The 25,294-nt window shown below is 45.0% G+C and overlaps 1 protein-coding gene across 11 annotated transcripts in view; it reads left to right on the top strand.

The window, feature by feature from the left end:
* Positions 1-1,548: 1,548 nt before the first annotated feature.
* The window catches only part of LOC148017678 (uncharacterized), a 134,969-nt gene continuing 111,223 nt past the window's right edge, over positions 1,549-25,294 (top strand). For 8 of the 11 annotated variants that reach the window (XR_015687967.1, XR_015687966.1, XM_087663517.1 and 5 more), the window contains exon 1: positions 1,646-1,822. The gene's annotated coding sequence lies outside the window, so the exon portion shown is untranslated. Of the gene's footprint in view, positions 1,579-1,645; positions 1,940-2,122; positions 2,999-25,294 lie in introns of those variants that run through there. The other 3 variants (XM_087663513.1, XM_087663511.1, XM_087663512.1) reach the window with 3 other exon arrangements.

Below are 25,294 nucleotides of genomic sequence, written 5' to 3'. Positions count from 1 at the left end.
TTCTTAATTACAAATGGATCCAAATGGACCAACACATAAAAGCATTACACATAAGCCCCATGTTGAACCTATACAAAAGCCAAGTAGAAGAGCCTAAGTACACTTATCATGTCGGTTGTTATTATGATCCTTACATGGCCATTGACTTACCACTTATTATATATGGTTAGTCACATCTAGCTACACCTCATAACGCCAATCGATTAATATAGTCAACTATGTAATGTTTGACTTAGTAGGTCACATTCATTTATATTGTATATTATCTATACTTTCTGTACATTAAATTATGTGAGGAAGAAATAAGATAAACTAGCAAGAATGTTTTGGCCTCCATTTCTCTTCTTGTGTTCTTCAGTGAGCTTCCTCTTGTGTGTATTGTGTGTTTTGGCACAATAGCTCAAGCAATCCTCCCACCATGCAATTCATGAAATGGTATTTAAGAGGCACTATTGAAAGAGGATAGTTTTGTAAGTTGAAGTGAAGGAGAAGGATTAAGGATTCAAGCAAGCAAGCAATTGGTAAGAATCTCTCTCTCTCTCTCTCTCTCTCTCTCTCTCTCTCTCTCTCTCATTTGCTTGAACATTGCGTGTGGAGGCATTAGAAGGACAAATCAAAAAATTGAGATTGTTATGAGATTTTGTCTATAAGCAAAATGGTGTACATTCCACAAATAAGCCCTTAAAAGCTTTCATGCTATGTTTTTTGCCATTTGAGGCCTCATTTTGGCTTTGATGGAAGGTTGCAGATAGCAGTTCCAGGGCATACAATACTTTCGGTTGTGTCAGCTATTCTCTGGTGCATAGATTGCAGATTTCGAATATGTAAGTTATTATGTATTTGTCAAGAAGCAAACACAAGGTTATGTGCAAATAGGTTGCAAATTATATGTAGAGTAGTCAATGAAAAGGTTGCCCAATTTATTATTGGCACATCTTGTGAAGGATTGCAAAAGTTTTGCTTGTTGTTTGGTACTTAGTTGTGTCATAATGGCCGAGATTGTGGAAATCCCGTTATTGAGAAGCTTCTTCATTGCATGATGTTCCATTGGTATTTGCTAATGTTTATTTGTGAAAGAGAGAGCTTTTTTAGATGGCCTTTGTTGTTGCTTCATATATTTGTTATGAGACTGACTTGATGCTTTGGAGCTTGCTTATGGTTGTGCTATTGTAGTACATATTATACTTTTTATGCTTGCAATCCATCCATATTGTTCGATAAATAAAATTTTCGGTTCTTTTGCAATGTATTCTTTGAAATGTGATTTGGAAAAGTGTGTGCAATGTTTTGTTTCAAACACATTTTGTTTCTTTTACTGCCATAAATCTACATTGGTGTTCTTTGAAATTTATGTAAACTCTTGAAATACATTAAAATATTGTGACAGGTTATTAAGATATGTTTAGACATGTGCAACACGTTAATGAGTAGTTCATTTGGTGAGACAAAAAAGCAACAATACGATAGTACGTTAGCAGCGGGCAAGTTGCAAAACTAGCCAGCTAGTTTTGAGAATGGTCAAAACTTTGGGGCATTGTGGTGATTTTGGCTAACGGAATTATCAGAAGGATTTGAAAAGTAAGGTGGATTTGCAGGTCGTTAATGCCCGTGCTTCTTCTTCTTCCCTCTCTCTCTTTCTCTCTCTCTCTCTCTCTCTTTCTGGCCGGGGCCCCGGGTCTCGTTATCAGTCACGCGCTCGATGATGGCCTCACAGGATGCTTCTTTTTTGTCGTTCGCTTATTCATGCGCGGATTTCAGATTCTGCGTCAGGGAATGAGAGCCTGCTTCGGCGGCCATGCTTATTCAGAGCATGATTGATCAAGTATTGCTTTCCATCCTGCGTGAACTTCTGTATAAAGTCAACCATATTGTGGATGTGGAAGTGTGCTTGTATCTCTCTCGTCCAGCTCTCGTGTTCGCCTCGAATATCTAGTTGCAGGTACTGCCGCCTATCTTGGCTGCATCGTGTGTTGTACTGTACAGACTCATATTATGCCGAGGCCGTGTTTTAGACCACTTTCTTATTCTAACATACAAGGGTGTATCATGTTTCTTATACATAGTTGTATTATGCTGAGGCTATATTTTGGACCTGTCGCTCATTTTAACATACGAGATGCAATCTTACAGTGCATGTTCCAAAGATGCCGTCTCCATACAACTTGATGGTTATTATACAGAGTTGTGTTATGCTGAGGATGTATTTTAGACCTGTAGCTTCCTTTATCATACAAGATGCAATTTTTGACAATGCAGTTTCCTAGGACGCTCTCTCGAACATTGAAGCGCATCAAGACTCAGCCTTATCAATGGGAACAAGTATCGCCAAAAGTTGGAACGAGAAAGATCCTTGTCGAAGGACACTCGTGAACTCTAAACTTTGACAACATTGGTCAAAACCCCCTCTCTATGTGGGCAGGCATTCTTGGATCATCTTGTTCTGTACTAATAGCGTATAAAAAGCCTTCAAACAAACATGGAATCAAGACTGCACTCGAGTGTAGTTGAGGGAACACATTAAACTGCATGCCATCCTCCAACTTTGCCATTTGCCTCTGCCACCAGCCAAACCAGCAACCAATGGCAACCGAATTACTACAAGTTTGGCAACTGCCAAAGGCTGCCTGCTTTGAGGACTTTTGTATGACCTAAAATACAACCCACATCCAATCCCTCTGGAGGAGAAGCATTGACTTGTTGAGTATGACTGAACAGCGCACTTTTGCAGCAGCACAGCTGACCATGGGAACTGAGTGTAGCAATACAAACAAGGCAACCAATTACTATACATCAGCATCATCATCTTCATCGAGCTCATTGCCACCTACTCCACTATCATGCGATCCTACCAAGGCCTCCATGCCACCACCTGTTTGAAGTAATACTCCACTGACAGTCGACATTGTAGGATGAGAGGAGAAGAAGAAATCAAGCAATTGCCGAAAGGTTTAATACCTTAGCACTAAGCTTATATAAGCTAGTGATAAGCAATGGAAAGGTTAATGCCAATATTGCTCTACACACCCATTGCTTAGAGAGAGAGAGAGAGAGAGAGAGAGAGAGGAGAAAGTAAGAGGAGAATGAAGGAAGAGAGTAGTGGAAGGAGAAAGGAAGGGGAGAAGAGAGGAGAAGTGAAGAGGGTGAATAGAAGAGAAGAAGGGAGAGGGAGAGAAGAAGTAAAAAGGAGAGGATAAAACCTCCCAAGATTAGAGCTATTTTGAACTTGTATTCACCTCTTCCTGAGATTAGAAAACCTCCCCAAGTTACACATTTATCCCACAAAACATTTATAGAGGCATAAAGAACAAAAATAGAACAGAGACAAATACTCTACAGAAGACCTACGGAGGTTTTACAATGCCATACAGAAGGTCATTAGAAAGCATTTAGCTCAACGAAAACCATTTAAAATCTCACTCAAGAATCATTCAATTTCAGAAATGGGAGAAAGGGAAATGGCAAAGGCCGGAATTTCAAAGTTTTGGCCAGCTTTGGAAATGGGGGGAGGAGTTTTGGATTTTAGCCTAAAATAAATTCATAGGCATTTAAATAATATTAATATCTACAATATCATCTACCCAAATTTCACACAGAACTTAAAGCCTTCTAGGCACATGATTGAATTCATATCACATCCCTTTTCTTTTTTCTAAATTCTCATGTCTCTTTCGAGGTCATGGCATTGGGCCCATTTTGGAGGCATGTACTTGGAAGGTTAAAGGAGGAAGAGGAGGAGAAGGAGGGAAAGAAAGGAAGGAAGGAACGATGGAAGAAGAAGAAGGAAAGAAGGAGGAAGGAAGGAAGGAAGAAGGAGGAGGAGAAGGAGAGTAGGCAAGTTAGTGGTCATGAAGGAGAAAATGCAGGAGTACAAATGTATGAGCTAGGGAGAAAAAATGACCTAGGAGGATAGTCTTGAAGAAGGGGAGCCCCAAGAGGGCAAGTTGCAGGTTTTAATCGATAGTAACATAATTATAGTGATAATAAGGAATGTTGGCATTGTGGTGAGAAATGTCATATTTCTAGTAATTATTTCCAAAAGAAAGATAAAATTAGAATGGGAAAAAGTAGTAAGGCGATTATGCTTTCACTAAAAAGCTCTTTGTCATGTAATATTTTACGAATTCTATGACTTATCTAAGAATGATTTATGGTATGTAGACTTAGGTGTCTCTATTCACATGACTTTTTGTGGAGAATGATTTAGAGAGATGTGCAATCCAAATTTTCTAGGGTATGTGGAGACAAGGGATTGTTTAAGCTTGTTTCTAAATGCACGTGGGAGCTTTCACTCAACCGCCAAGACCCACGGACCGCTTATTGCTTCAAGCGTTCCAAGCCGAGCATTAGTGGCTCTCTCTCACATAGCCGACACGCCATCCATATCTATGGGTGTAGTGAGCTTACCTCCATGTCGATCGAGTTATCTCCTCTCGCACGCACTCCGGTAGCTCCACGATCCAAGTGCAAGCTTCAAGCAAGCTTCATCCTCAAGCTCCACACTCCAAGCTCCATAGCCGCGAGCAAGACAAGACAAGAGAAGAGAAGAGAAGAAGAGAGGAGAAGATGGAGAGCTTCTCCTCCCCGGTTCCTCACTCTCACACACTCACTTCCTCACACTCTCACACTCCCTCTCTCAAGCACAAGCTCAAGCAAGTAAGAAAAAGAAGAAGAGGAGAGCCACTTTTGGCCACACACAAGAATGAGCTTCTCATTCACTTTTCAACTTTATATACAAAACCCTAAATCCCTTTTGGGCGGTTATCCCCTTATCCCCTTTTTTACATGGTCGGCCATGGCCTAGGCCCTTTTTCCCATTGTCCTCCTATCTTCCTAGCTTCCTTTCTACCGCCCATCTACCTTTACAAATTGCACGGGTGAGAGCTCGGCACTTTTAAATAAATCATGGTGCGCCTTGCGCTTTTTTACAAATGTATTGACTCGTGCTTTTTCTTGTGCGCATTTTTTCCTTATTTAGGACTTTTCTGCGCTTCTTGTGTTTCCAGATTTTTCTTGGCGCGCCTTCATCTTCTGTTTCACTTTTGCCTTGGTCATGTCTTCTGCTTTAGATTTTTCAACTTTTCCACCTTGTCTGTTTGACGGTTAACATTACTCCCCTCCTGGACGAGTGTCAGTCCCATGGCACTCACCATTGTAGGTAGCAGACTTTGGCCTGCACTGAAGACGTGGGTGGAAGGGACATTGATGGTTGCCGTGGAGGAGTGTTGGTGGTGGTGTGGAGGAAGGTCGTTGGGGGCACGTTGGTGGTCTAGGTGGTTGGTGGTGGGGTTGTTGAAGTTGGTGGTTGATGAGACATTGCTTCACCTCTTTGTCTCCTGTCCTCTTGTACGACAGATCTAGAATTTCATTTCTCATGTGTGGTCCTCTATGACTCAGCACCGCCTATTAGTTCGTTTGTGGATTATGGGAGATATGTCATCTATGCCCTCTTTGAGTTCGGTCTATTCTTGCCTATTTCATTTCCTTACATGGACAACCCTGTGGCATATATGGCGTATTGGCAATGCCTTTATTTTTGATTCAGCATTAGGAATCCATGGGCATGTGGCCCATGTGCGAGGAATAGTATTATGGCAAATCTCCTCTATGATATTAGCGGACTTGGTTCTTCTGGATATTGCTGCTCCCTGGCTGGCGATTGTTCGCTCTACTCCAGCTGTTTCTTCTATGTGATTAGTTAGTACTAATTTCTGAGTATTAATATGAAGACCAGATGCCAAAGAAAAAAGATTTCACATTTGGTCATTTGGTCATCCATACATGTCAAACTTCAGAGGTTCTCTCCTTTACCTGTGCTACAACCATTGTATCCATGGCGTGACTGGAAGTTTGTGATATCGGATTTCGAGAAAAGGTATACTAACCAAATATACCATTAGATGGTGGAGGCCAAGAGACAAAGGTGAATAAATTATGGCATATTAGGGATGGCAAAAAGAAGTGGTAGGAAAGATTCCTTCAGCTTTGGAAGTCAAAGGTTTCCTATCAGGGGAAAGTCTTCTTGTGGAGACTGCTGCTGATTGGTGGTCTTCCAATTGGAGAGGTGCTACGTGCTTGAAAGATCTCTGCTGGTCATTGTGTATTTAGCACTACATGTGATGAAACATTGCTTCATCTTTTTGCCTCTTGTCCAGTTGTGCGACAGATTTGGTGTTTTATTTCTCGCGTGTGGCTCTTAGTGACTCAGCTTCGGATAACAGTCCGTTCATGGATTATGGGAAAGCTGCCCTCCATGCTTTCTTTGCATTCTAATTATTCCTGCCTGTTCCAGTTCCTTAGATTTTTTTTTTTTTTTTGCAAACAAAGTGTGGCTAATTATATTACTTAAAAAAAACTTGAATATAAGTGCTCATGCTCAACAGACTAGCTGGAACTGATGCAGAGTCATAGATATATCAAATGTACAAGCCTCTCAGGGCGGTCTAGGGGGGATGGGGGCAAGAAGCCATGGAGGGGGGGGTGTATTGCCATCTGGGACTGTGTGCCTGCATCATTAAAAACAGGTCCTGGCTGCCCCAAGTGCGCATGAAATAGAAATGGAGCTTTGACGAGCTCTAGACTCATCTTGCACCTAGTCCCATCGGCCGTGGAGGGAGTGGATGATGAAGGTCCAGAGCTCTGCTAAGGTCGCCTGAGTTGAAAGTCTCTCTTCGCCAAAAGCCTACTGACACCACGTCTTCTAGATATGCCATCCAGTAAGACTCCCCATGATCTCCATACCTTAGAGTGGTCTGCTGTGGACTCCAATACCTGGCAGATGGGTAGAGCCTCCAAATCGACCACTGTGCACGACCTTGTCTCAATAATGAATATCGTGTCCTACATCCCGACCTCATACAAAAGGTGACGGCCTTGGCTAACTGCCTGCCAGCAGAAAGCTCTCCATGAGATACATCCAAGGCTGGGTGCTATACGGCAGAGGATGCGGCATGCTCCTTTCTACATGAGCTGCGCCGCCTCACACGACCAAAGGCACTGCTTTGGAGTTTCCAGAGTCTGATATGTGCAACGCTTATAACCTCCCTCCTGCATTTGGGCTAGCCAACTTCCCACCGGGAGGCCTCCATGTGCCACCAGCCACCATAAGAAATATGATACCCTACTTGGCCTCTAGCTATCCCATAGGCGGCGCCAAAAGGCCTGTGGAAAGTCTCTATGATGCTGTGCTCTTCCCAGTGCCTGCTACGTGATGGTGCCCAATCCATGTCCTCCTGCATCAGTATGTGTCTACCAATCCTGGCTGTGTACTCCAGGAACCTCGGTGGCTTCTTGGCGACCGCAGTAGTTGGCTACTCTCCCGGATCCCACTCCAGCTCATCAAGTGGCCTGCCCTCCCAGATCCGGAGGTGCCACTCCGTGAGCTCCGCCCAGAAGACATAAAGGTCTAACTGCCATGTCTTCCCCCAAAGGCCAACCACCCAAATCCTCCTCCATGAAAGGACAGCTATCCCCTCATCTTGCTGTCCTCTGTCAAGGGCCAGACGCCCCCCCTTCTGCACGGTGAAGAAGGTCCCATGTGGAGCGCCGCCCACTCTACTTGCCACCTGTAGGAGGATACCTGCTGGTGAGAACCTAGCGGTCCATACCTCCTCGGGCTCTACCGGCTCTCGTATCGGGGGAGCAAGCCACTCCTAAGGTATTGCTGCGTCTATCTCCCTTCTCCTCAACTCAACTCCTCTCTAGTAGTCTAGTGCTCGTTGCAGCACCTCCTCGTCCACCATCATGTACACCTCCCCCCATGTCCTCATGGTACGAGCTGGGCCGGCCTCCCAACCACAGCCCATTGGATGTGGGGGTGCTCGCCAATGTGTACCCCATCCCGATCTCTGACTTGGGGTTTCCAGATCACCGGTTGACTGTCTATCTCCTCCTGGCAGCCTCGGGGGATTTGAATTAGGGCCTTATGGAAGCCCCGCCACACACGAAACAGGCTGCGTAGGAAGGGGGATCGGGGGGGGGGGGGTGATCTAGGCTGTCATGAAGATCCATCTCAGGGATGGCCTCCAATCACTTCCAAGCCTTGGTCTACAAATCCTCGAGACCCTCCTGCAGTAGGACCTTCCAGGTCTGCCCTCCTGGTGTGAGGCCACGGACTACTAGCTTGCCCAAGAGAGCCATACCCTGATACTTTGGGTCTATGATCCCAAGCCCTCCCTGTGACCGATGCCAGATGATGGTCGCCTACGCCACTTTGGCCTGGGAATCCCTAGAACCGTCTGACCCAGACAAAAGGAAGTTTCGCACTAGGCGGCAAAGCTGAACTACGTAGGAAAGGTGAGTAGTACTCCAATATGTCAGCTTCCTCCGCATAGAGTCAAGGACTTGAAGAAACTGCTAGGCAGGAGTGATGTTGAGTCCCACCTGGAACCCTAAGTAACGGACGGTCTGTGCCCTCTGCACACCCATCTAAATCCCAGGTGGACGCCCCACTCCGTGCTAGGGTCCGGGTCCAACCGACTTTTGCCAATTGATTTTCGCTCCCGCTGCAGTACAGAACACCTCAAGAGCAAGTCTCACTCTCTCCAACATCAACTCATCGTCCTCTATGTAGAGTGCTATATCATTTGTATACTTTGAATCTAACAGCTTCATCTCCTCTCTCATTAGAAGTTGGAGGCCGCGTAATCCACTCACACGTGACCTGAGGAAGTGAGACATTGCCTCTGCAAAGAGTAAGAACAGGTATGGGGCCAGGGGCCAGGGGCCAGGCCTGTCAGACCGATCTCTCCAGCCAAAACTCCACCCCTCACCCACCACCTATGAGAACCTTGCTGGTAGTTGATCTGTAAAGTTTGGAGACCCTGCGGATCCATGCCGGGGGGAAGCCCACGGGGGGAAGCCCAACCTCAACATGGTGCCTTTTAAGAAGTCCCAGTCCACCTATCATAGGCTTTCTCGAAGTCCAGGAGTAGTACGGCCAATCCCTTCCCACTATGCTGACCCACTCTGTTTCCTCAAAGAAGGTGAATACATTGTCTAGGATGCTCCTATCCTGGACAAAGCCTATCTTTGTATCATGACTGATGTTTTGAAGCACAGGGCGGAGTCGCCTACCAATCATCTTTGCCAGTGCCTTATAGGCCACTGACAATAAGGTGATTGGTCTCCATGGGGATAGCTCCAACCGGTCTCCCCCTTTGGGGAGGAGACTGATGAGGCCTGTCGAAAGACTCTGGCATCTGTCCTAAAGTGAAAATCTCCTGGAAGGCCAGCAGTAAGGGTGTGAGAGTGCGCAAGGGAAGAAGAAACACAAACACAGAGGGAGAGGGAGAGAGAGAGAGAGAAAGCAGAAAATGAAGAAAGAAAATATGCACTGACTGTAATGAATGCTGAATACACTGAAATGGACTGATCAGTCCTTGCACGCAGCCCGAAGCATCAATAAGGGCACCAGATCAGGCTGATGATGACGGCAGCACCAAAGATGGAGGAAGATGACGGAGTCGGAGTGTGCACCTACCAAAGAAGGAGGGAAGATGATAATACAACTGACTGCTAAGTGGGAAATGGCTATAAATAGCCAAAAAACCCAAAAATTGGCCGACCTGAAATTTGAGGCCATAAATATGTCCGACCAGCATTTAATGCTGGTAAAAATGCCAAGAATGCTGAGAAAAAACCCGGAAAGGGTGGACAATGTCCGGCAGGTGAGGCAGGCTGAAGAATTCAGAAACTGCCCCGGGAAATGCACATAAAATCCCGACTGGAGGAGAAAATGCACTGAAATGCAATAAACTGAGTGCTCTAGAATGAGCTACCTCCTCCGTTAAAACAAGTGATAGACAAGTCAGAGCTCCTAAAGTCCTCGTCTGACTCAGACTGAGGCTCACAGGCAGGAGATGACAAGACATGACAAACATGACTACTAACACCTCCTCTCAGATCCTGGATGTGGCGGAAGGCCAAGGGAGAAACGGATCCTGGGGTGGCAAGAGGAATGCCAAGGTCGATGAAGTCCGTCGATGAAGATTGCCGATGAAGAAACTCCTCGCGATCCTGGGAAGCCCCCTCTAAAACAGTAGGGGCCAGGAAATCCACAGCCGCATCACCAAGATCGTCCCCCTCTGAAAGGGATGGGGGGTACGAGGGAACCGCCGGAGGAGAGGGTGGGGGATGGGAAGGAACCTGTGGAAAAGAGGGTGCACAAGTGGAAATGGGTGTAGCAATAGACAACTGCCTCGGAGGTCCCTATATAAGAGAAGGGGAATGGAGCCTATAAAGCCCGCTCTCCTGCCAACTTGTCGCAATAACAGCCCCTGTAGAAGAATCCTCAATACAAACTGCCTGCTCGGTGAAGACAACCCGGGTACCAAGCCTAGTAAGGCCATAGACTGAGAGGAGTGGAAAGCCTAAGTCAGGAACATAAAGAGCCTGGGAAAGGGAGCTCGACGCGCGGTCAGGAAATAAAGGCAAAGTGCCAACACCACAAATAGGCACCGAAACAATGTCACCAACAGTGACTGAACCCTCAGAAGGACATAGATCCTGCAACAAATCACCTCGGGGAGTCGTATGACTAGAAGCTCCACTATCAACCAGCCAAGGCCTCTCAGAAGATGAGGCAACCATTGAAGAAGGCTCCTCCAAGTCAACAATATGAAGGAACACAGACTCATGGGTAACCGCCGGAGTAGAGGTAGAAGCCTCGGATGTGTTAGCTCCATCCTTCGCTCCTGGACGAAGGTGAGGGTACTTCTTCCAACATTTCTCCTTTGGATGTGTCCCCTTCCCATAGTATGGGCATTTAGGCTTCTCTGAGTCGGAGTCAGAACTTGAAGAACTCTCCTGTCTTTTAGCCTGTGACTTCCCTTTCTTTTGTTGCCCCCCTCGCGAACCTGCAACAAAAGCTTTGATAGAGATGGATCCACTGGCTACCTCTTTGGCGCACTCGTCATGCTCCAAAACAAGCGGGGCAAGCTCCTCCCATAGAAGCTTCTCACGGGTCCTCGATGTAAGAAGGCTGGTGTAGAAGACATCAAAACGGGGAGATGGCAGCTGAGTCAAAAGAATCATGGCCATATCCTCGGAAGAGATCATCCTGTCAAGGGATGCAAGCTCATCCCTCATGTCCTCCAACCTGTTGATATTTTCCTTCATGGAAGAAGAATCATCAACAACGAGCATCCGTAATTTCTTCTCGAGAGTAATCCGATGGGCAAAAGTCTTCTGATGGTACAAAGAAGCAAGCTTTGTCCACACTTCCGCTGCTTTCCGCAACCTGCGCACATGAACTAGGATAGAATCTTGTAAGCTCATAAAGAGGAAAGATCGAGCTCGTGAGTTGAGCCGATCCCATAAGGCCGCATGATCCATTGATGATCCAATGGTGGGATCCTCCACTGGATGGGAAATAGGGTGGGTAACAAACTCCCAAAGATCAAAGGTATCAAGGATACACTCCACCTTACACGACCAAAGCGAGTAGTTGGAACCATCAAGCCGGTCTTCTTTGGGCAAAGAAGGGAGTACGGGCACCTGTATAGAGGGTGCCATGGAAGGCATATGAAGGCCAGCAGAACGAGCCTTCTGTGAAACATGGAGAGAACGGGGAATAGAGGGATGTCGATCAAATGGGCTAGGTGACCTCCGGTCGTCGCGTGAACTAGCACGAAAGTCTCTCAGTCTCTCAGAGGAAGGAATAGAGACCTCATCCTCTGAATCAGCAAAGAACTGGTGATAAGACATCTTCGTATATATCTACAATCACCAAACAATCTGCAATTAACAAACAGTCAAGATGGAGCCGCCTATGTCAGAAAAGACCCAGAAGATGTTGTCGCCTGCAAGAGGAGAGAGAAAATGTTGCCGCCTGGAGAAAAAAACTGTCGCCTATCCTCCAGATGATGACGCCTTCTCCTCTGTTGATGTTGACCACCTCCTGTTGGCTGCGTTTGATGCAAACGCAGGCTGCAAACACCTAGTAAACTGTCGCCTACTCCTCTTGATGCTGCAAAACAACAAAATGCAGGTATGGAAGGCTGCGTTTCAGCCTGGACAGCACCGCCAAGGGCTGGACAGGAGGGAAGAAAGGCTGCACTTGATGGTGTCCTCCTCTGCAATGGAAGCTCTCTGTGCTCTCAGTTAGGCGATGATACCATGTGAGAGTGCGCAAGAAGAAACACGAACACAGAGGGAGAGAGAGAGAGAGAAAGCAGAAAATGAAGAGAGAAAATCTGCACTGACTGTAATGAATGCTGAATACACTGAAATGGACTGATCAGTCCCTGCACATAGCCCGAAGCGTCAGTGAGGGCACTAGATCAGGCTGATGATGATGGCAAAACCGAAGACGGAGGAAGATGATGGAGTCGGAGTGTGCACCTGCCAAAGGAGGGAAGATGATAATACAACTGACTACCAAGTGGGAAATGGCTATAAATAGCCAAAAAACCCAAAAACGGGCCGACCTGAAATTTGAGGCCATAAATATGTCCGACCAGCATTTAATGCTGATCTGACCAGCATTTAATGCTGGTAAAAATGCCAGGAATGCTCAGAAAAATCCCGGAAAGGGTGGACAATGTCCGGCAGGTGAGGCAGGCTGAAGAATGCAGAAATTGCCCTAGGAAATGCACATAAAATCCCGACTGGAGGAGAAAATGCACTGAAATGCAATAAACTGAGTGCTCTAGAATGAGCTACCTCCTCCGTCAAAGTGATAGACAAGTCAGAGCTCCTAAAGTCCTCGTCTGACTCAGATTGAGGCTCACAGGCAGGAGATGAAAAGACATGACAAACATGACTGCTAACAAAGGGGTCCCTCACCACCTCCCAATAGGTAGTGAAAAAGGCCTTAGAGAGGCCATCCTCTCTCGGGCATTTCTGCCCGTCTTATAGTGTATGGAAAGCCTCCTCTAGTTCCTTCTTTGTGAAGGGGGCTAGGAGGAAACGTCCCATCTCCTCTATGACGAGGGACGTGATTTGATCCTAGACATGCTGTCTACATTGCTATCATCTAGCTGAGGCTGTCTCCTGTTGGAAAAGGCGTCTGTAGTAGTCGGTGGAAATCTCCATCACCTCGTTTAGGCTGGAATGAGTCCTCCCATACTGATCCCGAAGGCTACGTATCTGCTCTCCTAAGGTGCGGGGCTGGTGCACCTAGAAAAACTCCTTGCACATCGTGTCCCCCTTCCGTGCCCAAAAGATTGCTGAGGTGCGGAATGAGAACTCCAAAAGCTTGTCCTCTAGACTGGTGATGGTCGCGTAACTGGGGGGGCACTCGCAAAATGCACCGGCTCTGACTAGAGGTTTCCATTGCGTGTCCTTGCTGAGAACCTACCTATCGCGTTGCTTTGCTACTAGTATGGGGGAAAGTTGCTGCAGAGGAAGGGAGTAACTTGGGGGGGGGGGAAGTATGGGTGGTGGATCTGCTAGATGGGGCCGTGTGCTGCAAGGTGGAGGCGACAGGGGCAGCGTAGGGGGTTCTTTAAAGCCCCCTTTAATATCTTGGCTTTGAAATCGGCATAGCCATGGCATCTTGGTTCTTTAAGCCTCTTCCTTCATTCATCAAAGGTCCACCCTTGGCAGGGCAACCGTGCCACTGAGACGCAGGTGGGGGGGGAGGGGGAAGGCAGGTCGGGTACGTTGGCTGATCCGCAGACAAGGGTCGTAGGCAAGGGGGGATAGGCAAGGCAGTTGCCAGGCAGCCGGGGGTGTAGGCGGGGGGGCGACAGGACATGTGATAGATGGCGAGGACAGGGGTGATGGCTAGGGCAGGAGAGCGGGCTGCAAGCAAGGGGGGGGGGGGGGTGAGGGCTCTGGCGTTGGCGATGGAGAGGGAACAGGCAGGCAGGGGGGATTGACCAAATGATGGTGGCACGGCGAAACAGTCGCTAGGGCAGGAGAGCGGGCTGCAAGCAAGGGGGGGGGGGGGGGGGGAGGGCTCTGGCGTTGGCGATGGAGAGGGAACAGGCAGGCAGGCGGGATTGACCAAATGATGGTGGCACGGCGAAACAGTCGGGGCGGGGGTAGCTCTTGCGATGCGACAAGCGGAGTTTTTAACTAGTTTGTATATTCCAGTTCCTTAGATGGACTGCCTTGTGGCATATTTGGCGTACTCGGAATGCCTTTATTTTTGATTCGGTCTCGGGTATCCATGGTCATGTGGCCCGTATTCGAGGTTTAGTGCTATGGCAGATTTCTTCTATGATTTCTCTTTGTGTTAAAGTCCCCATAGTCTTTCGTCACTTTCTTTGATGACTTGATGGTCTGATGTAACAGAATGTAAGAGATTTAGTGAGAATGCTGACTAGATAGTGTGATGTATATATTTTCTACTTAATTCAATTATCTTCATGAAAAAAAAAGAGAGGCAGCAAGAGATGAAAGAAAGAAATCTGCACTGATTGAAGAAGAATGCTGAATACAAAGGAGTGGACTGATCAGTCCCTACATGGAGCCCAAGGCATCAGTGAGGGCACCGGATTAGGCTTGAATAATAATGACATCACTGTCGACAATGATGGAGATGGTGACAGTGATGGAGATGGAGATGAAATGTGCAGCCAGCAGTCCTCGCTGGAGACGGAGAAGAACACAGCAATCTGAATGTGTGTGTACTTGTTGAAAGAAAGAATGAATCTGTCCTTAGCCAGCCCATGGCTATATATAGCCAAAAATGGCCAAATTTGGCCAACTGCTCCAACAGTCACTAAAAATGGCTGGCCGATTGGTGATAAATGCTGGTGATAGCTTGTAAATACTGGCTAACAGCTGAAAAATGATGATGTGGCAAAAACAGGGCTGATCGCAGCCATTTGGAGCAGACTGGGGCTGTTGCACAGTGTGAACTATTAGCAGTCATGTTTGTCATGCCTTGTCATCTCCTGCCTGTGAGCCTTAGTTTGAATTAGATGAGGACTTTTGGAGCTCTGATAGGTCTGTCATGTATTTTGATGGGGCAGGTTACTCATTCTAGAGTGGCTATTTGTGTGCATTTCTATGCATTTCCTCCGTTTTTTGGGTTCTAGTGTGCTTTTCTTGTGCAGTTTCTACATTTCCTGGGCTGTCCTTGCCTGTTGGACATCATCCATGCCTTTCGGGGTTTTTTCTATGACACTTGTAATTTTCTAGCATTTTTTACCAGCATGACCATCATTAAATGTTGGTCGGCCAGCTTTTTGGCATCCTTTTGGGGCAGGCCAGCCAGATTTGGGGATTATTAGCTATTTATAGCTTTCCCCTCTCCACAGAATACTTTCTTCTGTTGTGCACTCTCACATGGTATTAGAGCATGGTATCATTGTCTGAGAGAGACATAGAGTACTTCGTTCTTGTAGAGGAGGCCATCCACATTTGCGTTGCTGCAAACGCAACCTTTTCTGGAGTATTTGTGCAGAGGTGACATCATTTGACATCTAGGCGCCAACTTTGTGTGCCAGGCATCCGCCTTTGCCACACAACCTTTTCTGGAGTATTTGTGCAGAGGTGACATCATTTGGCATCTAGGCGCCAACTTTGTGTGCCAGGCATCCGCCTTTGCCACTAGTCGATTGTCCTAGTGTGGACGCGACCTTCTACAATGCCAGGTGACTATGTTTGATCAGCGTTTTGCTGAAAATGCAGGCTTTTGCCTGCAGGCGAAAATTCCCTTGGCCAGAATCGACTGCTTCGCGACATGATCTTCTACAACGTTTTGTGTTTTTTGCAACTATTTCTTGGTAGACGGCAGTTTACTCTCCTTAGGTGAACCTTCTACATTGAGATTTTTTATCTTGTAGAGCCGATTCCTCTTGTTTTAGGGCTATCCATAGACAAACACAACTTTTTGTGGGTGTTTGTAGGTATATACGAAGATATCTTATTACTAGTTCTTTGCTGATTGAGAGGATGAGGTCTCTATTCCTTCCTTTGAGAGACGGAGAGATTTTTGAGCTAGTTCACCCAACGAACAGAGGTCATCTAGGCTACTTGATCAGGAACTCTCTCCTCCCCGTTCTCTCCATGTTTCATAGAAGGCCCGTTTTGCTGGCCTTCATATGCCTTCCATGGCACCCTCTATATAGGTGCCTGTACTCCCTTCTTTACCCAAAGAGGACCGGCTTGATGCCTCAAACTACCCGCTTTGGTTGTGTAAGGTAGAGTACATTCTTGATATCTTTGATCTTTGGGAGTTTTTGTTACCCACCCTATTCCTCGTCCAGTGGAGGATCCCACTGTTGGATCATCGATGGATTGTTGTAGCCTTATGGGATCGGCTCAACTCTAGAGCTCGATATTTTCTGTTTATAAGCTTACAGGATTTTGTCCTAGTGCATATGCGCAAGTTGCGAAAAGCAACGGAAGTGTGGACAAAGCTTGCTTCTTTGTACCATTAGAAGACATTTGCCCACTGGATTACTCTCGAGGAGAAATTACGGATGCTCGTTGTTGATGATTCTCCTTCCATGAATGATCATATCAACAAGCTAGAGGACATGAGGCACATGCTTGCATCCCTTGGCAGGATGATCTCTTTAGAGGATATGGTTATGATTCTTTTGACTCAGTAGCCATCTCCTTGGTTTGTTGCCTTCTACACCAGCCTTCTTACATTGAGGAAGTGTGAGAAGCTTTTGTGGGAGGAGCTGGCCCCACTTGTTTGGGAGCATAATGAGCGTGTCAAAGAGGTAGCTAGTGGATCCACCTCCACCAAAGCTTTTTGTTGCAAGTTCAGGAGGGGGGAAGAAGAAGAAAGGGAAGTAAAAGGCTAAGACATAGGAGAGTTTTTCTGGGTTGGACTCCAACTCGGAGAAGCCTAAATGTTGGAAGAAGTATCCTCATTTTCGTTTGGAAGTGAAGGATGGAGCTAAAATGTCCGAGCCTTCTACCTCTACTTGAGCGGTTACCCACGAGTCAGTGTTTCTTCATGTTGTTGACTGAGAGTAGCCTTTTTTAGTGGTTGCCTTGTCTTTTGAGAGGCCTTGGCTGGTTGATAGTGGAGCTTCTAGCTATATGAATTGATGAGGTAATTTGTTGTAGGATTTATGTGTTTCTGAGAATTCTCTTATTGTTGATGACATTGTTTCGGTGTCTATTTGTGGTGTTCACACTTTGCCTTTATTTTTCAACCTTGCATTGAGCTCCCTTTCATAGACCTTTATGTTCCGGACTTGGGCTTTTCACTCCTCTCAGTTTATGGCCTTACTAGGCTTGGTAGCCGAGTTGTCTTCACTGAGAAGGTTGTTTGTATTGAGGATTCTTCTGTAGGGGCTGTTATCGTGACAGTTTAGTAGAAAGAAGAAAGAAAGAAAGTTATATTAACGTCTACAACAGGCTCCATTCCCCTTCTTTTATGCAGGATCCTCCGAGGCAGTTTTCTATTGCTACACTTGTTCCTGCTTGTGCACCATCTTTTCCACAGGTTCCTTCCCATCTTTCACCCTCTCCTTCGGTGGTTTCCTCATACCCCCTATCCCTTCCAAAGGGGGAGGATCTCGGTGATGCGGCTGTGGATTTCTTGGCCCCTAGTGTTTTAGAGGGCAAGATCATGAGGAACTTCTTCATCGGCAGTCTCCATCGACGGACTTAATCGACATTAACATTTCTCTTGCCACCCCAAGATGCGTTTTCTCCTTGGTCTTCTACTACATCCAAGATTTAGAGAGGGTATTAGCAATCATGTTTGTCATGCCTTGTCATCTACTATTTGTGAGTCTCAATCTGAGTCAGATGAGGACTTTTGGAACTCGGAGGGGTTTGTCATGTGTTTTAATGGGGGAGGCTACTCATTCTAGAATGGCTATTTATGTGCGTTTCTATGCATTTCCTTTGGTTGTCGGGTGGTAGTGTGCTTTCCTTATGTAGTTTTTGCATTTTTCGGGCTGTCCTTGCTTGTCAGATATTGTCCGTGCCTTCTGGGTTTTTTTTTTTGTACCACCTATATTTCTCTGGCATTTTTTACGAGCACGACCAGCATTAAATGTTGGTTCATCAGCTTTTTGGCATCCTTTTGGGGTAGGTCGGCTAGATTTGGGGATTACTAGCTATTTATAGCTTGCCTCTCTCCACACTTCATCATCATGAGATCGTCTTTCTTTCTTTTGGTAGGTGCATACTTCGACTCCATTATCTTTCTTTGTCTTCGATGCTGCCATCATCATCAGCTTGATTTGGTGCCCTCCACTAATGCTGTGGGGTGTGTGCAGGGTGAAACTAGCCTTTCTTCTTGGATAGGGTGGTAAATAACATCATTTAACACTAATTATAGCAAGCATCATATTCACATAAACTGAAAATGCAAATATTATCACTTTAATCTTGGACATTGGACACCTTGTTGGTTGCTTTTTGAAAAACAAATTGAGCTCCAAATTTGATATTGATTGACTGGCTTCTTGAATCTCCCTGAAATTCCTCAATTTCAATTGTTGGAATTCAAGTCCTAGGTTCTCAATTCTGAGCATGCATTCCGAGGTGGTTGTTAAATCCTATTTTTGCTGTAAATTAGGGTTTACAGTAGAAATTGACTGAAATCTCTTTCTTTGATGGCTTAAACTACTAGAAAATGTTGAGATAACTTGAGAAATGGTTGGGGGATGAGAATGTTGTAGAGAGAGAAATTTTAGAGTTTTATCGTGAGAACTACTGAAAAGGTGTTACTGCCCTGCTTAAATAGCCACGGAAGCTATCACTTATAGCTTAGGACCACGAGAAAGATTGCTGCTTGTCTTGTAGGGTGTTATTTGTACCAGAAGGACCTTGGGCTACTATCACCTACTCTTAGAGGGCTTCAAATTGCTCTCACATGCTGTAGGACTGATCCTTGATGGCTGCAAATCACGTGCTATAGGACTAATTCTTGATGGCTGCAAATCACGTGCTGTAGGGCTTATCCTTGATGGTTGCAAATCACATGAGTAATCTCTCCTTGCTCTCTAATAGCTTCCTTCTCTCTCACAATGGCTGGAATAGGAATAGACTTCCACCAGTCCCTAAAAACGTTTTTGCCACTTGCATGGGCAAGTATTGCTAATAAGTGTTAGTCTTCTAATTCAATTTTCAGCATTATTCAGCTTATTAAATTAATTTTCAAAAGATTAATTGTGAAACTTAATTTAATAATTATTATAGTGCTAAAAAAATTAATTCCACCAGCTAATGATTAAATTGGTTAAACCAATTTTTCTTTCAAGTATCCTTGAGCAGTTATTAGCCCTTAGACCGGCATTAATTAATTAATTAATGCCTAGTCTCTAATGTCACCATTGACATTAGTAGCCAATAAGTTGGTCTAGGCCAAAATTATTGGCCACTAATGTCACTACAGACATTAGTGGCCAATAAGTTGGTCTAGACTAAAATTTGACACATGGTACCACTTAGTACATGTTAGGCATAACTTAATATAACTTTTGCCTTTGACACCCATTGCATCCTCAAGGTCCTTGGCCTCATTATGCCTTGAAGGCCCTACATCTTGCTCAATAGTAACATTTTCAGCTTGCTGTCCATGGTCTAAACCTTGTCCAAGGTCAAGCATTGCATTTCCTTCATTCCTATGTGAATGTTCATACTGAGAGGCATCATCATTTCCTTCATACACATTAGACACCTTGGTGGCCCCAAAATTTGTGCCCCTTGTGGTGTTTCTTTATCTTATATTGCAAATGGAAGGAGTACAACTGAGATTCTTTGATCTTGTCCACTAATGCAAGTGCCCCTTACTGTTAAAACTGACCAACAAGCCTCCAAATTAATTCGCCCTTGGTTTGCTTGGGGATTGGCCTTCACCCTACATCTTGAAAGACAAATCCGGTCCCAAATTTGACATTGGTTGGTTGGCCTTTTAAATCTCTTTGAAATTCCTTAATTTCAATTGTTGAAATTCAAGTCCTAGGCCCTTAATTCTGAATATGCATCCTGAGGTGGCTATGAAATCCTAAATTTTGCCCTAAATTAGGGTTTATAGTAGAGATTGACTGAAATCTCGTTCTTTGATGGCTGAAACTATTGAAAATTGTTGAGATAACTTGAGAAATGGTTGGGAAATGAGAGAGAATGTTGTAGAGAGAGAAATTTTACGTTGAAAACCTCTACTGCCCTGCTCAACAGTCACGAAAGCTGTCACCTATATCTTAGGCCACCAGAAAGACTGAAGCCCCCTTTTGTAGGTTGTCATTTGCACCAAAAGGACCTTGTGGTGCTGTCACTTGCTCTTGGACGGCTCAAAACTACTCTCACATGCTATAGGATTGATCTGTGGTGGTTGCAAATCACATTAGTAGTTCTCTCCTTGCTTTTTAACAACTTCCTCTTTTTCACAATGATTGAAATAGACTTCCACTAGCTCCTAAAAACGTTTTTCTCACTTGCATGGGCAGGTTTTGCCAAGTAGTAGTCTACTAATCCCATTTTTCAATATTATTCAACTTTTTAAATTAATTTTAAGAATATTAATTTTGAAAATTTTCAAAATATTGATTTTGAAAATTAATTTAATACTTATTCTGGCGCTTAAAAACTTAATTCCACCAGCCAATATAATTAAATTGGGTAGGCCACATTGTTTTCCAAATATCCTTGAGTAGTTATTAGCCAAAATTTGACACTAGGTACCACCTAGTATTTGTCAGGTATAACTTATTACAACTTTTTCCTTTGATATCCACTGCATCCTCGGGGTCCTTGGCTTGTTACTATGAAATAACTGCCATGTGCATTACCTGTGCTAAATAACCTTGCACATTTGATTAATATCTTAATCAAATTTTATTGATAAGACTAGAGTATCTCAAAATTTCATGTCCCTTTGATATAGGGACTGATTAGTCCTCCTATATTCAGCATTTGTTCCTTGTTCAATGTAGGTTTTTTTCTTCTTCTCTTGCAGATTGTCTCGCTCTCTTTCTCTATATTCGAGTTTTTTCTTGTGTTGCGCACTCTGACATGAACACATCTAAACGGACTTGGAGAAGAAATGCAGACTCTAGAATGAGTTTCCTTCTCCATCAAAGCACACGACAGACATGCTAGAGCTCCTAATGTCCTTGTGTGACTCAGATTGAGGCTCATGAGCAGGAGATGACAATGCATGATAGACATGACTACTGACAAGACTCAACACATCACAAAACAAACAAGCTATCCCCCAACCACCATTGGTTGCTTGGTGAGAGAAAAAAAAGTGTGAAGAATCTATGGAGTGTACGTGGAGAAGCAAAAGAAAGATGAAAGCAAAGGAAGATTGCCCTAGGAGAATGCTATGCAAGCTGTTGTGAATATGGTGGATCTAGAGCTGACCACTCTTTGACTAAAAATGATAAATGTGCACATGTGCGTGTTTATAAGAACATAATCTTGATGCATGGGGTTATGCAAAGGGCAATGTAAATTGTTATGCTTTGTAAAATGCTATGCAAGGGTGTCACTTGGATAGTGCTCTCATAGGGAAATTGTTCACTTGCCTAGGTATCCATTTACAATCATAGTCACTTAGAGGATGTGGATAATGATATAATGTAAAAATAAAAAAAACTATTTGTGAAGTAATAAATGAACCAAAACCTTGTTGCCCTCAAGAGAAGAAGGCGACCCCCTCTCAAAGTGGAAGAAAAAGTGTGAGGGAATCACCTTCTCCCTGTCAATCCAAAATAGTACGGAAGGAGGCACCCACACCAATCCGGGGTAGAAGATATTGAAGAATGATGATCAAAATATTTGCAAAATTGTCCAATGAAGACAGAAACTCTAGGTGGACATGTGAAGAAATGCCCTAAATGCAATAAAACAAATACAATCGTATGACAAAGCATATATTGATAAAGAATACGATTAGGGTTAGGATAACTCAGAGACAACGAACACAATGAATAATCTAGGATGAATGAATCTGAATAATACAATGCTTATGCAGCAAATGAGCTCGAGAGCGTGTCATACTTTGATGGATCCGGAAACATAGCAAGGTAGCCTCCAAAGGCGTCTAGCAGCAATAAATGCAGTAGTGTGGATGCTAGAATAGTGTTAAATAGGTAGAGGAGAGAGAATCAGCAAATGCAGCCTCTAGTAGCTAGGTGATAGGTAGTAGGAAGAAAAAACGCAGCATAAGGTGTATGACATGGCAAGTTGTACGGCAGCCGATCTGCATAGGAACAGCAGTCACCTGGCTGGAATCAACTCCAAATTGCGTGAAGAGGGCTGGAAATCAAACGTCAACTGATGGAGACAGCAATGGACAACTTCGGCTAAGATGTCCTCCGCGAATGGAGTGTGGATAGCAAGCTAAAACACGTGAAATTTGCAAAAACAAGATTGTAGAAGAGCAGAGGGCTGGCTGCCTATTTATAGAAAATTAGGGATCTAGATCCTCTCCCACTTAGCTCTCTCGATCCGCTCCCCATTTTAGGGTTTTGGCTAAAATAAGCCTAAAATAAGCATGTTTTGGGGCTATTTAAGTGGCTAAGTGCATTTCTTAGCACAACACCCTCTCTCAGGCCCAAAATAGGGCTAGAAAAGTAGGCCAACCTAAATTTTAATTTACCCCAAGGCGTCCCACCCCAAAGCAGCCAGGGCATCGAACAAAGGGTGCACGTCGGTTGCCCAGTGGCATATCAAGACTACAAAGATAATGGTTATCTTAGCAAGGGAGCCCAAGTGATCACCCTAGAAAGGCCAGGGCATGCATCCGACCAAGGGTGCTCGGTGGTTTCAAGGACCTACCAAGTCCTACAAAGGCGGATGGAAACAATGATGGACTGGTTTGTTTTGTTTTTTGATTTTTTTTTTGGTGGTTGTTTGAAAAGTGTTTTGAAAATACATAAGTAATATAGGGACAGCGACCGATTAAGTGATAGATAGGAAAAGATAAAGAGAGTTTTAAACCCAAGTCATTCACAAAACTAGTAAGCCAATCCCTCACACTGACTAGGATAAGCGCCTAAGGATGGTAAAAGTGTGTGTGTGTGCCAATCATGTGGTGAATATGGGGAGAGGCAAAAAAGATGATGGTGGGCTTAGCAAGACAAGCAAAGCAAGCAAGCAAGCAAGCAAGGGTAGGGAAACTGCCTTTAGGAGAACTGCCACGTGTTATGCCATGAATATGGTGGATCCGAGGGTCGATCACTCCAAAAGACCGAAGAGGGATAAATGCACACAGATGCATGTTTACAGGAATAGAATGCTAATGCATGGGGTAATGCGAAGGGAGATACAAGATGTCGTGCTCATTCAATATGCTATGCAAGGGTGCCACTTGGACAGTGCCCTCCTCGTAGGGGAATTGTTCACTTGTCCAAGTGTTCTTTTACAATCAGGTCATCTTGATAGTGCGGATGAAGTTATAAATGTCCATAATACAATACAAAAGAATAAATGAATGTAATATCTAAAAACTGTAAGCATCATCACTGTCAGATCAAGAGTAGAAGCCGCCCGCTCTCAAATTGGAAGGGAAAGCAAGAGGGAGGCACCCTCTTCTTGTCAAGCTGAAGAAGTAGGGAGGGTGTACCCAAGCCGATCCTGGGAAGTAGATAGTGAAGAACCGGCCGGTTGACCACTTTGGTCAAAATGTCTGTAAAGTTACCTGACGAAGGCACAAACGCTAGGCGAATAGTATCTAGCTCAACTTGCTCTTGGGAAAAGTGAAACTGGACTTCCACATGCCACGTCCGTGGTGTGATGATCGGATTGCCCGCAAGGGCAATGGCACTCTGGTTGTCGCAGTAGACAACTGTGGGAGAGAGACAATGAAAATGAAGTACCGCCAGTAAACTCCTCAAATAGATGGCCTCGGTGGTGCCATCAAAGAGAGCCCGGTACTCGGCCTCGGCCGAGGAAGCCGCCACCTTCTCCTGCTTATGGCTGGACCAAGAAATGGAAGCCATGCCCAAGGTAAAGAGGTAGTCGCCATGGGAACACCGGTTGTCAGGATCTCTTGCCCAATCAGAATCACTGTACCCCTGTAAACATAAACCAGAACCATATGTCAGGCCATAAGAATAAGTACACCGTAAATAACGCAACACACGAAGACATGCAATCCAATGTGACATCCTAGGTGCCGTGAAATACTGACTGAGTATGCTAACTGAGTAAGCTAAATTTGGCCTAGTGTGAATTAACCAAAGAATTTTTCCTACAACAGAGCGATAGGTATGTGCATGTGCCATTTCCATGACTGTCCGGTTCCTACGCTCTACGACTCCATTCTGAGAGGGGGGAGTTGGTAGAGGTGAGCTGGCGGGAGATGCCATGCTTCTGTAGAAACTCAGAAAACTCGTGGGAGATGAACTCACCACTGATATCACTCCTCTTGCAATTGACACGACGACCAGTCTGGTTATGAACCCAGCAGCGAAGCAAAAAAGTATGTGAAAGTATCGGACTTATGCTTGAGGAAGTACACCCACATGTATTTAGAATGATCCACTATAAAAAAGAAGTACAGTGTGCCATTCAAGGCAGTAGTGGATGTCGGCCCACAAAGATCAACATGAATCAATCTAAGAGGCGTCTCAGCTCTATGTGAGGTCTGTGAGGAAATGGGATACGGTGTTGCTTCCTGAGCTGACAAGCTTTACAGACATCTCGAGCTAGCTTTAGGCGTGGAAGGCCCTTAACCAGCTTACGACATGAAAACTTATAAAGTGAGTCATAACCAAGATGCCCTAAGCGAAAATGCCAAAGACGCTCATTGTTCGTAGGCTCCCGAGATGTGGCTAACGCCTAGAAACTATGGAACATGGAGCCCACGGCTATCAGCTTGGTCAGAAAGTGAGTCATGTGGTATAGGCCATTAGGCTGTGCCTCATCGCGAGCAATCACTAAACCAGTTTGAGAGTCAAGCTTCTTGACTGAGGTCGGTGTAAAGAAAACCACTCACCCCAACCGGCAAAGCTACTGAACAGATAACAAGTTCACCCCAAGCTGAGGGATATGATATACATTGTCCAGTGTAGCCAGATCTGGACCCTTGTTAGTGGCAAAATTGATATAACCTTGAGCCTGAATCTTGATTGAAGAGTTGTTTCCTATGCGGACCTGTCCGGTTGCTAAAGGGGCTTGGGAACGGAAAATGTGTGCTATAGGAGTCATATGATGTGTAGCTCCATTGTCCACAATCCAAACAGGAGCTGAAGTGCTCGACTGTGATGAGTGGGCCTTTGCAGTAACCTCATCAAGAGGTAACTCACAAATGTGGACGAGACTCGCATTTGATGTCTCTATGGAGATGATGTGGGTCTCTGCAGACTAGTTAGACAAGCCCTCTGGAGTTGAGAACGTTGTCGATTGAGATGGCTGAGCGGTGGTAGTATGAGTCTAACCTTTAAACTGCCCCTTGTCATCACCTTGCTTCCCC

This window comes from Lygodium microphyllum, chromosome 22, assembly GCF_053477565.2.
Source record: "Lygodium microphyllum isolate KBCC chromosome 22, Lygodium_microphyllum_v1.1.10, whole genome shotgun sequence".
NCBI lineage: Eukaryota > Viridiplantae > Streptophyta > Polypodiopsida > Schizaeales > Lygodiaceae > Lygodium > Lygodium microphyllum.
Note: the sequence above shows the minus strand (reverse complement) of the source record. Positions and strands in the feature narration are given on the sequence as shown.